The sequence below is a fragment of the Bombina bombina genome, chromosome 9, assembly GCF_027579735.1.
Source record: "Bombina bombina isolate aBomBom1 chromosome 9, aBomBom1.pri, whole genome shotgun sequence".
Taxonomy (NCBI): Eukaryota; Metazoa; Chordata; class Amphibia; order Anura; family Bombinatoridae; genus Bombina; species Bombina bombina.
This window is the reverse complement of record NC_069507.1, coordinates 145,286,121-145,301,828: the sequence shown is the minus strand read 5'-3', so window position 1 is coordinate 145,301,828 and position 15,708 is coordinate 145,286,121. Positions and strand designations below refer to the sequence as shown.

Below are 15,708 nucleotides of genomic sequence, written 5' to 3'. Positions count from 1 at the left end.
CATATTGAGAAGGATTAATAGAGAGAAGTATGTAATTTGTAATTGTAACCTTAATGATTGCTCTCTCTGTGGAGTGTTGGGGAGAAATCCAGATTGCAATCGATCAAGTTTAATTAAAGGAAATGTGATAAACATGTATAAAACTAGCCTTTCCAGAAGTTTTGAGGCAAGACAAATTAATGAAATAGGGCAGCAATTGGATGGGGAGGTTAAATCAAGGGAAGGTTTTATGAGGATAGGTGTAACTAGTGCATGTTTCAGAGGTGAGGGAAAACAGAATTTATGCTTACCTGATAAATTACTTTCTCCAACGGTGTGTCCGGTCCACGGCGTCATCCTTACTTGTGGGATATTCTCTTCCCCAACAGGAAATGGCAAAGAGTCCCAGCAAAGCTGGTCACATGATCCCTCCTAGGCTCCGCCCACCCCAGTCATTCGACCGACGGACAGGAGGAAATATATAAAGGAGAAACCATATGATACCGTGGTGACTGTAGTTAGAGAAAATAATTCATCAGACCTGATTAAAAAACCAGGGCGGGCCGTGGACCGGACACACCGTTGGAGAAAGTAATTTATCAGGTAAGCATAAATTCTGTTTTCTCCAACATTGGTGTGTCCGGTCCACGGCGTCATCCTTACTTGTGGGAACCAATACCAAAGCTTTAGGACACGGATGAAGGGAGGGAGCAAATCAGGTCACCTAAATGGAAGGCACCACGGCTTGCAAAACCTTTCTCCCAAAAATAGCCTCCGAAGAAGCAAAAGTATCAAATTTGTAAAATTTGGCAAAAGTGTGCAGTGAAGACCAAGTCGCTGCCTTACATATCTGGTCAACAGAAGCCTCGTTCTTGAAGGCCCATGTGGAAGCCACAGCCCTAGTGGAGTGAGCTGTGATTCTTTCAGGAGGCTGCCGTCCGGCAGTCTCATAAGCCAATTGGATAATGCTTTTAAGCCAAAAGGAAAGAGAGGTAGAAGTCGCTTTTTGACCTCTCCTTTTACCAGAATAAACAACAAACAAGGAAGATGTTTGTCTGAAATCTTTAGTAGCCTCTAAATAGAATTTTAGAGCACGGACTACGTCCAAATTGTGTAACAAACGTTCCTTCTTTGAAACTGGATTCGGACACAAAGAAGGTACAACTATCTCCTGGTTAATATTTTTGTTGGAAACAACTTTCGGAAGAAATCCAGGCTTAGTACGCAAAACCACCTTATCTGCATGGAACACCAGATAGGGCGGAGAACACTGCAGAGCAGATAACTCTGAAACTCTTCTAGCAGAAGAAATTGCAACCAAAAACATAACTTTCCAAGATAATAACTTAATATCTACGGAATGTAAGGGTTCAAACGGAACCCCTTGAAGAACTGAAAGAACTAGATTTAGACTCCAGGGAGGAGTCAAAGGTCTGTAAACAGGCTTGATCCTAACCAGAGCCTGAACAAATGCTTGAACATCTGGCACAGCTGCCAGTCTTTTGTGAAGTAAAACAGATAAAGCAGAGATCTGTCCCTTCAGAGAACTTGCAGATAATCCTTTCTCCAAACCTTCTTGTAGAAAGGATAGAATCTTAGGAATTTTTATCTTGTTCCATGGGAATCCTTTAGATTCACACCAACAGATATATTTTTTCCATATTTTATGGTAAATTTTTCTAGTTACAGGCTTTCTAGCCTGAATCAGAGTATCTATTACAGAATCTGAAAACCCACGCTTTGATAAAATCAAGCGTTCAATCTCCAAGCCGTCAGTTGGAGGGAAACCAGATTCGGATGTTCGAATGGACCCTGAACAAGAAGGTCCTGTCTCAAAGGTAGCTTCCATGGTGGAGCCGATGACATATTCACCAGGTCTGCATACCAAGTCCTGCGTGGCCACGCAGGAGCTATCAAGATCACCGAGGCCCTCTCCTGATTGATCCTGGCTACCAGCCTGGGGATGAGAGGAAACGGTGGGAATACATAAGCTAGGTTGAAGGTCCAAGGTGCTACTAGTGCATCTACTAGGGTCGCCTTGGGATCCCTGGATCTGGACCCGTAGCAAGGAACCTTGAAGTTCTGACGAGACGCCATCAGATCCATGTCTGGAATGCCCCATAATTGAGTTATTTGGGCAAAGATTTCCGGATGGAGTTCCCACTCCCCCGGATGGAATGTCTGACGACTCAGAAAATCCGCTTCCCAATTTTCCACTCCTGGGATGTGGATCGCAGACAAGTGGCAGGAGTGATCCTCCGCCCATTGAATTATCTTGGTCACTTCTTTCATCGCCAGGGAAGTCCTTGTTCCCCCCTGATGATTGATATATGCAACGGTCGTCATGTTGTCTGACTGAAACCTTATGAATTTGGCCTTTGCTAGTTGAGGCCAAGCTCTGAGAGCATTGAATATCGCTCTCAGTTCCAGAATGTTTATCGGGAGAAGAGACTCTTCCCGAGACCATAGACCCTGAGCTTTCAGGGATTCCCAGACCGCGCCCCAGCCCACTAGGCTGGCGTCGGTCGTGACAATGACCCACTCTGGTCTGCGGAAGCTCATTCCCTGTGACAGATTGTCCAGGGTCAGCCACCAACAGAGTGAATCTCTGGTCTTTTGATCTACTTGAATCGTCGGAGACAAGTCTGTATAATCCCCATTCCACTGTCTGAGCATGCACAGTTGTAATGGTCTTAGATGAATTCGTGCAAAAGGAACTATGTCCATTGTTGCAACCATCAATCCTATTACTTCCATGCACTGCGCTATGGAAGGACGAGGAACAGAATGAAGTACTTGACAAGAGCTTAGAAGTTTTGATTTTCTGACCTCTGTCAGAAAAATCCTCATTTCTAAGGAATCTATTATTGTTCCCAAGAAGGGAACTCTTGTTGACGGGGACAGAGAACTTTTTTCTTTGTTCACCTTCCATCCGTGAGATCTGAGAAAGGCTAGGACGATGTCCGTATGAGCCTTTGCTTTTGACAGGGACGACGCTTGAATCAGGATGTCGTCCAAGTAAGGTACTACTGCAATGCCCCTTAGTCTTAGAACCGCTAGAAGGGACCCTAGTACCTTTGTGAAAATCCTTGGAGCAGTGGCTAATCCAAATGGAAGTGCCATAAACTGGTAATGCTTGTCCAGAAAAGCGAACCTTAGGAACTGATGATGTTCCTTGTGGATAGGAATATGTAGGTACGCATCCTTTAAATCCACGGTAGTCATAAATTGATTTTCCTGGATAGTAGGTAGGATCGTTCGAATAGTTTCCATTTTGAACGATGGTACCCTGAGAAATTTGTTTAGGATCTTTAGATCCAAAATTGGTCTGAATGTTCCCTCTTTTTTGGGAATTATGAACAGATTGGAATAAAATCCCATTCCTTGTTCTCTTATTGGAACTGGATGTATCACTCCCATCTTTAACAGGTCTTCTACACAATGTAAGAATGCCTGTCTCTTTATTTGGTTTGAAGATAATTGAGACCTGTGGAACCTTCCCCTTGGGGGTAGTTCCTTGAATTCCAGGAGATAACCTTGAGAAACTATTTCTAGCGCCCAAGGATCCTGAACATCTCTTGCCCAAGCCTGAGCAAAGAGAGAAAGTCTGCCCCCCACTAGATCCGATCCCGGATCGGGGGCTATCCCTTCATGCTGTTTTGGTAGCAGTGGTAGGCTTCTTGGCCTGCTTACCCTTGTTCCAGCCTTGCATTGGTTTCCAGGCTGGTTTGGGTTGTGAAGTATTACCCTCTTGCTTAGAGGATACAGAATTAGAGACTGGTCTGTTTCTGCGAAAGGGACGAAAAACAGAATTTATGTTTACCTGATAAATTACTTTCTCCAACGGTGTGTCCGGTCCACGGCGTCATCCTTACTTGTGGGATATTCTCTTCCCCAACAGGAAATGGCAAAGAGCCCAGCAAAGCTGGTCACATGATCCCTCCTAGGCTCCGCCTACCCCAGTCATTCGACCGACGTTAAGGAGGAATATTTGCATAGGAGAAACCAAATGGTACCGTGGTGACTGTAGTTAAAGAAAATAAATTATCAGACCTGATTAAAAAAACCAGGGCGGGCCGTGGACCGGACACACCGTTGGAGAAATTAATTTATCAGGTAAACATAAATTCTGTTTTCTCCAACATTGGTGTGTCCGGTCCACGGCGTCATCCTTACTTGTGGGAACCAATACCAAAGCTTTAGGACACGGATGAAGGGAGGGAGCAAATCAGGTCACCTAAATGGAAGGCACCACGGCTTGCAAAACCTTTCTCCCAAAAATAGCCTCAGAAGAAGCAAAAGTATCAAACTTGTAAAATTTGGTAAAAGTGTGCAGTGAAGACCAAGTCGCTGCCCTACATATCTGATCAACAGAAGCCTCGTTCTTGAAGGCCCATGTGGAAGCCACAGCCCTAGTGGAATGAGCTGTGATTCTTTCGGGAGGCTGCCGTCCGGCAGTCTCGTAAGCCAATCTGATGATGCTTTTAATCCAAAAAGAGAGAGAGGTAGAAGTTGCTTTTTGACCTCTCCTTTTACCAGAATAAACAACAAACAAGGAAGATGTTTGTCTAAAATCCTTTGTAGCATCTAAATAGAATTTTAGAGCGCGAACAACATCCAAATTGTGCAACAAACGTTCCTTCTTTGAAACTGGTTTCGGACACAGAGAAGGTACGATAATCTCCTGGTTAATGTTTTTGTTAGAAACAACTTTTGGAAGAAAACCAGGTTTAGTACGTAAAACCACCTTATCTGCATGGAACACCAGATAAGGAGGAGAACACTGCAGAGCAGATAATTCTGAAACTCTTCTAGCAGAAGAAATTGCATCTAAAAACAAAACTTTCCAAGATAATAACTTAATATCAACGGAATGCAAGGGTTCAAACGGAACCCCCTGAAGAACTGAAAGAACTAAATTGAGACTCCAAGGAGGAGTCAAAGGTTTGTAAACAGGCTTAATTCTAACCAGAGCCTGAACAAAGGCTTGAACATCTGGCACAGCGGCCAGCTTTTTGTGAAGTAACACAGACAAGGCAGAAATCTGTCCCTTCAGGGAACTTGCAGATAATCCTTTTTCCAATCCTTCTTGAAGGAAGGATAGAATCCTAGGAATCTTAACCTTGTCCCAAGGGAATCCTTTAGATTCACACCAACAGATATATTTTTTCCAAATTTTGTGGTAAATCTTTCTAGTTACAGGCTTTCTGGCCTGAACAAGAGTATCGATAACAGAATCTGAGAATCCTCGCTTCGATAAGATCAAGCGTTCAATCTCCAAGCAGTCAGCTGGAGTGAAACCAGATTCGGATGTTCGAACGGACCCTGAACAAGAAGGTCTCGTCTCAAAGGTAGCTTCCAAGGAGGAGCCGATGACATATTCACCAGATCTGCGTACCAAGTCCTGCGTGGCCACGCAGGAGCTATCAAGATCACTGACGCCCTCTCCTGATTGATCCTGGCTACCAGCCTGGGGATGAGAGGAAACGGCGGGAACACATAAGCTAGTTTGAAGGTCCAAGGTGCTACTAGTGCATCCACTAGAGCCGCCTTGGGATCCCTGGATCTGGACCCGTAGCAAGGAACTTTGAAGTTCTGACGAGAGGCCATCAGATCCATGTCTGGAATGCCCCACCGCTGAGTGACTTGGGCAAAGATTTCCGGATGGAGTTCCCACTCCCCCGGATGCAATGTCTGACGACTCAGAAAATCCGCTTCCCAATTTTCCACTCCTGGGATGTGGATAGCAGACAGGTGGCAGGAGTGAGACTCCGCCCATAGAATGATTTTGGTCACTTCTTCCATCGCCAGGGAACTCCTTGTTCCCCCCTGATGGTTGGTGTACGCAACAGTTGTCATGTTGTCTGATTGAAACCGTATGAACTTGGCCCTCGCTAGCTGAGGCCAAGCCTTGAGAGCATTGAATATCGCTCTCAGTTCCAGAATATTTATCGGTAGAAGAGATTCTTCCCGAGACCAAAGACCCTGAGCTTTCAGGGATCCCCAGACCGCGCCCCAGCCCATCAGACTGGCGTCGGTCGTGACAATGACCCACTCTGGTCTGCGGAATGTCATCCCTCGTGACAGGTTGTCCAGGGACAGCCACCAACGGAGTGAGTCTCTGGTCCTCTGATTTACTTGTATCTTCGGAGACAAGTCTGTATAGTCCCCATTCCACTGACTGAGCATGCACAGTTGTAATGGTCTTAGATGAATGCGTGCAAAAGGAACTATGTCCATTGCCGCTACCATCAACCCGATCACTTCCATGCACTGAGCTATGGAAGGAAGAGGAACGGAATGGAGTATCCGACAAGAGTCTAGAAGTTTTTCTGGCCTCTGTCAGAAAAATCCTCATTTCTAAGGAGTCTATTATTGTTCCCAAGAAGGGAACCCTTGTTGACGGAGATAGAGAACTCTTTTCCACGTTCACTTTCCATCCGTGAGATCTGAGAAAGGCCAGGACAATGTCCGTGTGAGCCTTTGCTTGAGGAAGGGACGACGCTTGAATCAGAATGTCGTCCAAGTAAGGTACTACAGCAATGCCCCTTGGTCTTAGCACAGCTAGAAGGGACCCTAGTACCTTTGTGAAAATCCTTGGAGCAGTGGCTAATCCGAAAGGAAGCGCCACGAACTGGTAATGTTTGTCCAGGAATGCGAACCTCAGGAACCGATGATGTTCCTTGTGGATAGGAATATGTAGATACGCATCCTTTAAATCCACCGTGGTCATGAATTGACCTTCCTGGATGGAAGGAAGAATAGTTCGAATGGTTTCCATCTTGAACGATGGAACCTTGAGAAACTTGTTTAAGATCTTGAGATCTAAGATTGGTCTGAACGTTCCCTCTTTTTTGGGAACTATAAACAGATTGGAGTAGAACCCCATCCCTTGTTCTCTTAATGGAACGGGATGAATCACTCCCATTTTTAACAGGTCTTCTACACAATGTAAGAATGCCTGTCTTTTTATGTGGTCTGAAGACAACTGAGACCTGTGGAACCTCCCCCTTGGGGGAAGTCCCTTGAATTCCAGAAGATAACCTTGGGAGACTATTTCTAGCGCCCAAGGATCCAGAACATCTCTTGCCCAAGCCTGAGCGAAGAGAGAGAGTCTGCCCCCCACCAGATCCGGTCCCGGATCGGGGGCCAACATTTCATGCTGTCTTGGTAGCAGTGGCAGGTTTCTTGGCCTGCTTTCCCTTGTTCCAGCCTTGCATTGGTCTCCAGGCTGGCTTGGCTTGAGAAGTATTACCCTCTTGCTTAGAGGACGTAGCACTTTGGGCTGGTCCGTTTCTACGAAAGGGACGAAAATTAGGTTTATTTTTTGCCTTGAAAGGCCGATCCTGAGGAAGGGCGTGGCCCTTACCCCCAGTGATATCCGAGATAATCTCTTTCAAGTCAGGGCCAAACAGCGTTTTCCCCTTGAAAGGAATGTTAAGTAGCTTGTTCTTGGAAGACGCATCAGCCGACCAAGATTTCAACCAAAGCGCTCTGCGCGCCACAATAGCAAACCCAGAATTCTTAGCCGCTAACCTAGCCAATTGCAAAGTGGCGTCTAGGGTGAAAGAATTAGCCAATTTGAGAGCATTGATTCTGTCCATAATCTCCTCATAAGGAGGAGAATCACTGTCGACCGCCTTTATCAGCTCATCGAACCAGAAACATGCGGCTGTAGCGACAGGGACAATGCATGAAATTGGTTGCAGAAGGTAACCCTGCTGAACAAACATCTTTTTAAGCAAACCTTCTAATTTTTTATCCATAGGATCTTTGAAAGCACAACTATCCTCTATGGGTATAGTGGTGCGTTTGTTTAAAGTGGAAACCGCTCCCTCGACCTTGGGGACTGTCTGCCATAAGTCCTTTCTGGGGTCGACCATAGGAAACAATTTTTTAAATATGGGGGGAGGGACGAAAGGAATACCGGGCCTTTCCCATTCTTTATTAACAATGTCCGCCACCCGCTTGGGTATAGGAAAAGCTTCTGGGAGCCCCGGCACCTCTAGGAACTTGTCCATTTTACATAGTTTCTCTGGGATGACCAACTTGTCACAATCATCCAGAGTGGATAATACCTCCTTAAGCAGAATGCGGAGATGTTCCAACTTAAATTTAAATGCAATCACATCAGGTTCAGCTTGTTGAGAAATGTTCCCTGAATCAGTAATTTCTCCCTCAGACAAAACCTCCCTGGCCCCATCAGACTGAGTTAGGGGCCCTTCAGAAATATTAATATCAGCGTCGTCATGCTCTTCAGTATCTAAAACAGAGCAGTCGCGCTTACGCTGATAAGTGTTCATTTTGGCTAAAATGTTTTTGACAGAATTATCCATTACAGCCGTTAATTGTTGCATAGTAAGGAGTATTGGCGCGCTAGATGTACTAGGGGCCTCCTGAGTGGGCAAGACTCGTGTAGACGAAGGAGGGAATGATGCAGTACCATGCTTACTCCCCTCACTTGAGGAATCATCTTGGGCATCATTGTCATTGTCACATAAATCACATTTATTTAAATGAATAGGAATTCTGGCTTCCCCACATTCAGAACACAGTCTATCTGGTAGTTCAGACATGTTAAACAGGCATAAACTTGATAACAAGTACAAAAAACGTTTTAAAATAAAACCGTTACTGTCACTTTAAATTTTAAACTGAACACACTTTATTACTGCAAATGCGAAAAAACATGAAGGAATTGTTCAAAATTTACCAAATTTTCACCACAGTGTCTTAAAGCCTTAAAAGTATTGCACACCAAATTTGGAAGCTTTAACCCTTAAAATAACGGAACCGGAGCCGTTTTGAACTTTAACCCCTTTACAGTCCCTGGTATCTGCTTTGCTGAGACCCAACCAAGCCCCAAGGGGAATACGATACCAAATGACGCCTTCAGAAAGTCTTTTCTAAGTATCAGAGCTCCTCTCACATGCGACTGCATGCCATGCCTCTCAAAAACAAATGCGCAACACCGGCGCGAAAATGAGGCTCTGCCTATGCTTTGGGAAAGCCCCTAAAGAATAAGGTGTCTAAAACAGTGCCTGCCGACATTATTATATCAAAATACCCAGATAAAATGATTCCTCAAGGCTAAATATGTGTTAATAATCAATCGATTTAGCCCAAAAAAAGTCTACAGTCTTAATAAGCCCTTTTTGAAGCCCTTATTTACAATCGTAATAAACATGGCTTACCGGATCCCAGAGGGAAAATGACAGCTTCCAGCATTACATCGTCTTGTTAGAATGTGTCATACCTCAAGCAGCAAGAGACTGCTCACTGTTCCCCCAACTGAAGTTAATTGCTCTCAACAGTCCTGTGTGGAACAGCCATGGATTTTAGTGACGGTTGCTAAAATCATTTTCCTCATACAAACAGAAATCTTCATCTCTTTTCTGTTTCTGAGTAAATAGTACATACCAGCACTATTTCAAAATAACAAACTCTTGATTGAATAATAAAAACTACAGTTAAACACTAAAAAACTCTAAGCCATCTCCGTGGAGATGTTGCCTGTACAACGGCAAAGAGAATGACTGGGGTAGGCGGAGCCTAGGAGGGATCATGTGACCAGCTTTGCTGGGCTCTTTGCCATTTCCTGTTGGGGAAGAGAATATCCCACAAGTAAGGATGACGCCGTGGACCGGACACACCTATGTTGGAGAAATTAGGCTTATTATTAGCCTTAAAAGACCTATCCTGTGGGAGGGCGTGGCCCTTTCCCCCAGTGATGTCTGAAATAATCTCTTTCAAATCAGGTCCAAATAATGTTTTACCTTTGAAAGGAATGTTAAGCAATTTTGTCTTGGAAGACACATCCGCTGACCAAGACTTTAGCCAAAGCACTCTGCGCGCCACGACAGCAAACCCTGAATTTTTCGCCGCTAATCTAGCTAATTGCAAAGCGGCATCTAAAACAAAAGAGTTAGCCAATTTAAGTGCTTGAACTCTGTCCATAACCTCCTCATACAAAGATTCTTTACTGAGCGATTTTTCTAGTTCCTCGAACCAGAAACACGCTGCCGTAGTGACAGGAACAATGCATGAAATTGGTTGTAGAAGGTAACCTTGCTGTACAAAAATCTTTTTAAGCAAACCCTCTAATTTCTTATCCATAGGATCTTTGAAAGCACAACTATCTTCGATAGGAATAGTAGTGCGTTTGTTTAGAGTAGAAACCGCCCCCTCGACCTTGGGGACTGTCTTCCATAAGTCCTTTCTGGGGTCGACTATAGGAAATAATTTCTTAAATATAGGGGGGGGAACAAAAGGTATGCCGGGCCTTTCCCACTCTTTATTTACTATGTCCGCCACCCGCTTGGGTATAGGAAAAGCGTCGGGGGGCACCGGAACCTCTAGGAACTTGTCCATCTTACATAATTTCTCTGGAATGACCAAATTGTCACAATCATCCAGAGTAGATAACACCTCCTTAAGCAGTGCGCGGAGATGTTCTAATTTAAATTTAAATGTCACAACATCAGGTTCAGCTTGATGAGAAATTTTTCCTGAATCTGAAATTTCTCCATCAGACAAAACCTCCCTCATGGCCCCTTGAGATTGGTGTGAGGGTATGTCAGAACAGTTATCATCAGCGTCCTCTTGCTCTTCAGTGTTTAAAACAGAGCAATCGCGCTTTCTCTGATAAGTAGGCATTTTGGATAAAAGATTTGCTATGGAGTTATCCATTACAGCCGTTAATTGTTGCATGGTAATAAGTATTGGCGCACTAGATGTACTAGGGGCCTCCTGTGTGGGCATAACTGGTGTAGACACAGTAGGGGATGATGTAGTATCATGTTTACTCCCCTCATTTGAGGAATCATCTTGGGCAATATCATTATCTGTTGCATTACTGTCCTTACTTTGTTTGGACACTATGGCACAATTATCACATAAATTTAAATGGGGAGACACATTGGCTTTCATACATATAGAACATAGCTTATCTGATGGTACAGACATGTTAAACAGGCTTAAACTTGTCAACAAAGCACAAAAAACGTTTTAAAATAAAACCGTTACTGTCTCTTTAAATTTCAAACTGAAAACACTTTATTAAGTATGAAGGAATTGTTCAAAATTCACCAAAATTTCACCACAGTGTCTTAAAGCATTAAAAGTATTGCACACCAAATTTCAGAGCTTTAACCCTTAAATTAACGGAACCGGAGCAGTTTTTACATTTAACCCCTATACAGTCCCAGAATGAGGCTCTGTCTATAACTAGAAAGGCCCCCATCTGAAAAAGGTGTCCAACACAGTGCCTGCCGTTTTTCTAAACGTTCCCCAAGATTATAATACCAATAATTAGTTAGAATCTGCATAATATGCCTAGTAAAGCAATTGTTTTAGCCCAGAAAAATGTCTACCAGTTTTTTAGCCCTTTTTTAAGCCCTTTATTCTTTTATGTTTGACTAAGAAAATGGCTTACCGGTCCCCATGAGGGGAAATGACAGCCTTCCAGCATTACATGGTCTTGTTAGAAATATGGCTAGTCATACCTTAAGCAGAAAAGACTGCTAACTGTTTCCCCCAACTGAAGTTACTTCATCTCAACAGTCCTGTGTGGAAACAGCAATCGATTTTAGTTACTGTCTGCTAAAAATCATCTTCCTCTTACAAACAGAAATCTTCATCCTTTTCTGTTTCAGAGTAAATAGTACATACCAGCACTATTTTAAAATAACAAACACTTGATAGAAGAATAAAACTACAAAAAACTCTTAACCATCTCCGTGGAGATGTTGCCTGTGCAACGGCAAAGAGAATGACTGGGGTGGGCGGAGCCTAGGAGGGATCATGTGACCAGCTTTGCTGGGACTCTTTGCCATTTCCTGTTGGGGAAGAGAATATCCCACAAGTAAGGATGACGCCGTGGACCGGACACACCAATGTTGGAGAAAGGTTGAAAATGTATGTAAGGATAGGAGTAAGGTTAGAAGATGGGGAGGGGACAGGAAGTGAGTTGAGGAGGAGAAACTCCTTCTTTAGCAACAGGTGCAAAAGAGCTGAATTTGTGGCTGTGTGTGTTTTGGATGATTGCGAGTTGTTAAGGTGGTTGGAGACTGGTAGTATGTTGAGAGATGATTTTGTTTCTGATGGAATCAATTGTGACTGGCAAAATCTTGAGCTGAGAGAGAAGTTTTAGTAGGACGTGGGGGTAGGTGGAGAAAGGTATTGAAAGTGAACAGATGTTTTGGGTTTAAAGAAAGAGTGGAGGTAAGAGTAGAGGTTAAATACAGAATAATAGGAGTTAAAGGTGAACTTGAAGTGAAGAAAGTCAGTTGAACATCAAGATTTTCTTCAATATTGCTCAGAACTGCAGAAACATCTGCGTAGGTAAGATGTCAGAGGAGTATACCAGGACTGCAAATGAGTGTGTGACTTGAGTAGGAGAGGTCAAATTGACAAGGACCAATGTAAGAGTGGAGTTTTAGTTACAGATAGGTTGGTCAGGACAGGAAAAGGAGGAGATGGAAGAGAGCAGAGGTTTGAGAGATGTTGCTGATCTAGTGGCTTAATGCTTCCGTGGAGTTTGGTGTGAAGGTTAAATGGAGGGAGAGTTATAGGAAGTGCTGTAATGTTGCAAGTTAGGAGATGGTCAGAAAGAGGAAAATGCCAATTTGTGAAGTTTGAGTTGAGAGAGTGCATTGATAGTGCAAAATCAGATAAAGGGAGTGTTGATCATTGTGAGTGGGAGAATTAGTCCATTGTGACAGACCGTAGAAGGAAGTGAGGTGGAGATGTTTTGCAGCAGGGACAGTGGGATTGTCAACAAGGAGGCTGAAATCCACAATAAGGTAGGCAGGGGTGTAAATAAAAAGGTAGCAAGGCAGCAAAATGATTAAGAAATCGATTTGAGGAACCAGGGAAGTGATATAACACCATCACAAATAGAGAGGGGAGAGAATAAGCAAATCATGTAGGTTTTCGAAGTTAGAAAATGTGAGGGAAAAAAATTGATTTTATTTGTTGAAAGGTACAATGGGAGGAAAGCAAAATACCTACACCTCGTCTGTTTCCAGACCAAAGGGTGTGGCTGAAGTGGAGACCCCATGTAACAACGCAGCAGTGGAGGTTGTGTTTTAAAGGATTACTACTTTTGCTGTTCTTAGGCAAAACGCACTCAACATTAAACATTGCAATTATAATATAAATGTAATTTACCTTTTCATTTTAAAAAACAAAGCTCCCTTTAGCATAAAAATAAACTTTTATTTTCTGTCAATAACGTTACGTTATCCAGCACTCAAATGTGGGCCGTCTAAGCAAGAACATAGTTGCCAATCGTATGGCCAGTATTCGCATGTCATTTAAATAAATTTTCATCATTCAATGCATGCGCAATCGTTTTCTATTAGTCTCTCATGCGCATATTGCAGCACAGAAGCCGACATCGCCAGACAGAAAATAACGTATGCGCATTGCGTCCGGTAGTCGACATCTTCCAACTGGAGTTGTGCTCCAGGATTGGAATACAGTTACGGAGTATAAATCAGTGGGTTTGGAAAAAGATAAAAATTAAAAAAGTGACATTGAAAACGAATAAGATTTCAAATAGGATGTACATTGAAAAAAGATTTATTTAACAGTATACTATTGTTACAACACAAGTGTATATTTGACTACAGTGGCCCTTTAACCAGGGTTCTATGTGATCCAGAAAGTTGAGGGAATGGGTGATTAAGAGGTCATGGATAGAAGTGAGCTTGTTGTAAACAAAGCAAGAATGCCAGAATGCACAAGTGATCCAGAATGCTCAAGTGAAGGGGGTGTTGGCTTTAGAAACAAAAGGAATTTGAGTAAGGTTTCGAGAGTATTGAATTCTAGGTCTAAGGAAAGGAATATGTTAGGAAGCGGTGCGGGACTAGTAATGGGGAAAGATATAACCAGTTATATGCTTTAGGTGTATTTAAGTTTCTGTAAATAGGTGGTTTTGTGTACCGCAGCAAAATAGTCAATTCTTTTGTGTCTATACTAAATATAGTGTGGGTACTGTTGTTTTTTCTATATCGTTAGTCACTGGTATATTAAAAAAATGCCTTTGAAAAGAACTGCTAAGAATAGTCATGCAGTTAGGATCCATTTATTAAAGAAAAATTGATTTATAAGAAGAATCAGAGCAATAAGCCAATCACAAACTTAGGATGGTCCTCTGCTGTGATTAAAGGGACAGTAAAGTTAGACATTCATGCTTTCGACAGCATACAATTTTAAACAACTTTTCAATGTACTTCTATTATTTCACTGCCTAATTCTTAATGCCTCACTTAAAAAAAATACTCACTTAAGAAATGCAGCCATATGATATTAAGATAATGCTAACTGACTTGCTAGGCTTACCCTGGACAAAATTAATGGGGCAGACCAGTCAGCTGGGTCCACTACAGTAATGACAGGATCATAGACAGTCAAAAAGGCCAATTGAGGAAGTGTGTAAATATATATATTTTTTTTATATATTCATATGGAGTCAAATGGTGAAAGATTAATGATGCAACACCACTCTTCCAAAAACATGCTGCTTTGTTAGACAATCTGTCTAGAACCTAGTGGGTTATGGCAAACAGATTAGAAAATATATTTTTACCCCATGCAGTATCCACCTGATTTGCTGTATCAGAAACAGAGTCTGAGCAAGAAAGAAGCACCTTAACCCCTGAAGTGCTGGTCTCAGTACAGTTTAGTGCCTAATAGCAATTTCACTTCCGCTGCATACGAAGTATCTATGCACAAAGTTGGGTTGGACCACGCACAAATCAATAAGAGCATGAATAGCATAAGAGACCTGCAGGGAAATATAGAACAACCCTGGGCGTATGCAGAATTTTTTTTCAACATGGTAGCTTGTTGGTGTCAAAAGAGTAACTCAAGTGAGCGCTTATGCTTCGCTATAAGGGAGGGCTTGACAAAAAAAGGATTTGAAAATCTATGAGTTAGCCCAAAAATACTAGGTTAAAAGCAAAACAAAAAGTTAGTTTTAATCTATAATTTAGACAAAGCATACAATTTAAAACAGCTTTCCAAATTACTTCTATTTTTTTTTTATTATTTGCTTCCTCCTCTTTTTATCCTTTGCTAAAAGGTTTTTCTAGGTAAGCTCAGGGGCAGCAAAGAACCTAGGTTCTAGTTGCTGATTGCTAGCTGCATATATATATATATATATATACTGATGTGTTCAGTTAGAAACCAGTAGCACATTGCTGCTCCTTCAACAAATGATACCAAAGAGAATGAAGAAAAATTGATAATAGACGTAAACTGGAAAGTTGTTTAAAATTGTATGTTCTACCTAAATCATGAAAGAAAAAAAAATTGGGTTTTATGTCCCTTTAAGCCCCCCCTCCAGATACCCATGCTGATATTCAGTATTATATTTGCCTAAAAATCCCTAATAAGTATCACACAAGGTTACATCAAAGTGCCTCTTGCCAATGGCTTACAGATGTCTTCAGCAAGCTCTCTAGTGCATTGCTGCTCCTTCAATAAAGGATACCAAGAAAATGAAGCAAAAATTACAAAAGAAGCAAATTGGAAACTTGTTTAAATATTGTATGATCTGATTCTGAATCATGAAAGAAAAAAACATGGGGTTTTATGTCCCTTTAAAAAAATAAAAGGCCACAGTCATTTAAACTGACCAAACAAACTGTAGATATTGAACTGAAATCAATAGGAGAGACGAAATAGGGGAGCCGAGAGTTGTCAGACATTTGCACCAACACA

At 42.4% G+C, this 15,708-nt stretch overlaps 1 protein-coding gene across 1 annotated transcript in view; it reads right to left on the bottom strand.

The window, feature by feature from the left end:
- Nucleotides 1-15,708, bottom strand: part of LOC128640089 (TBC1 domain family member 12) — a 483,074-nt gene that overhangs the window by 180,330 nt on the left and 287,036 nt on the right. The window lies entirely within an intron of this gene.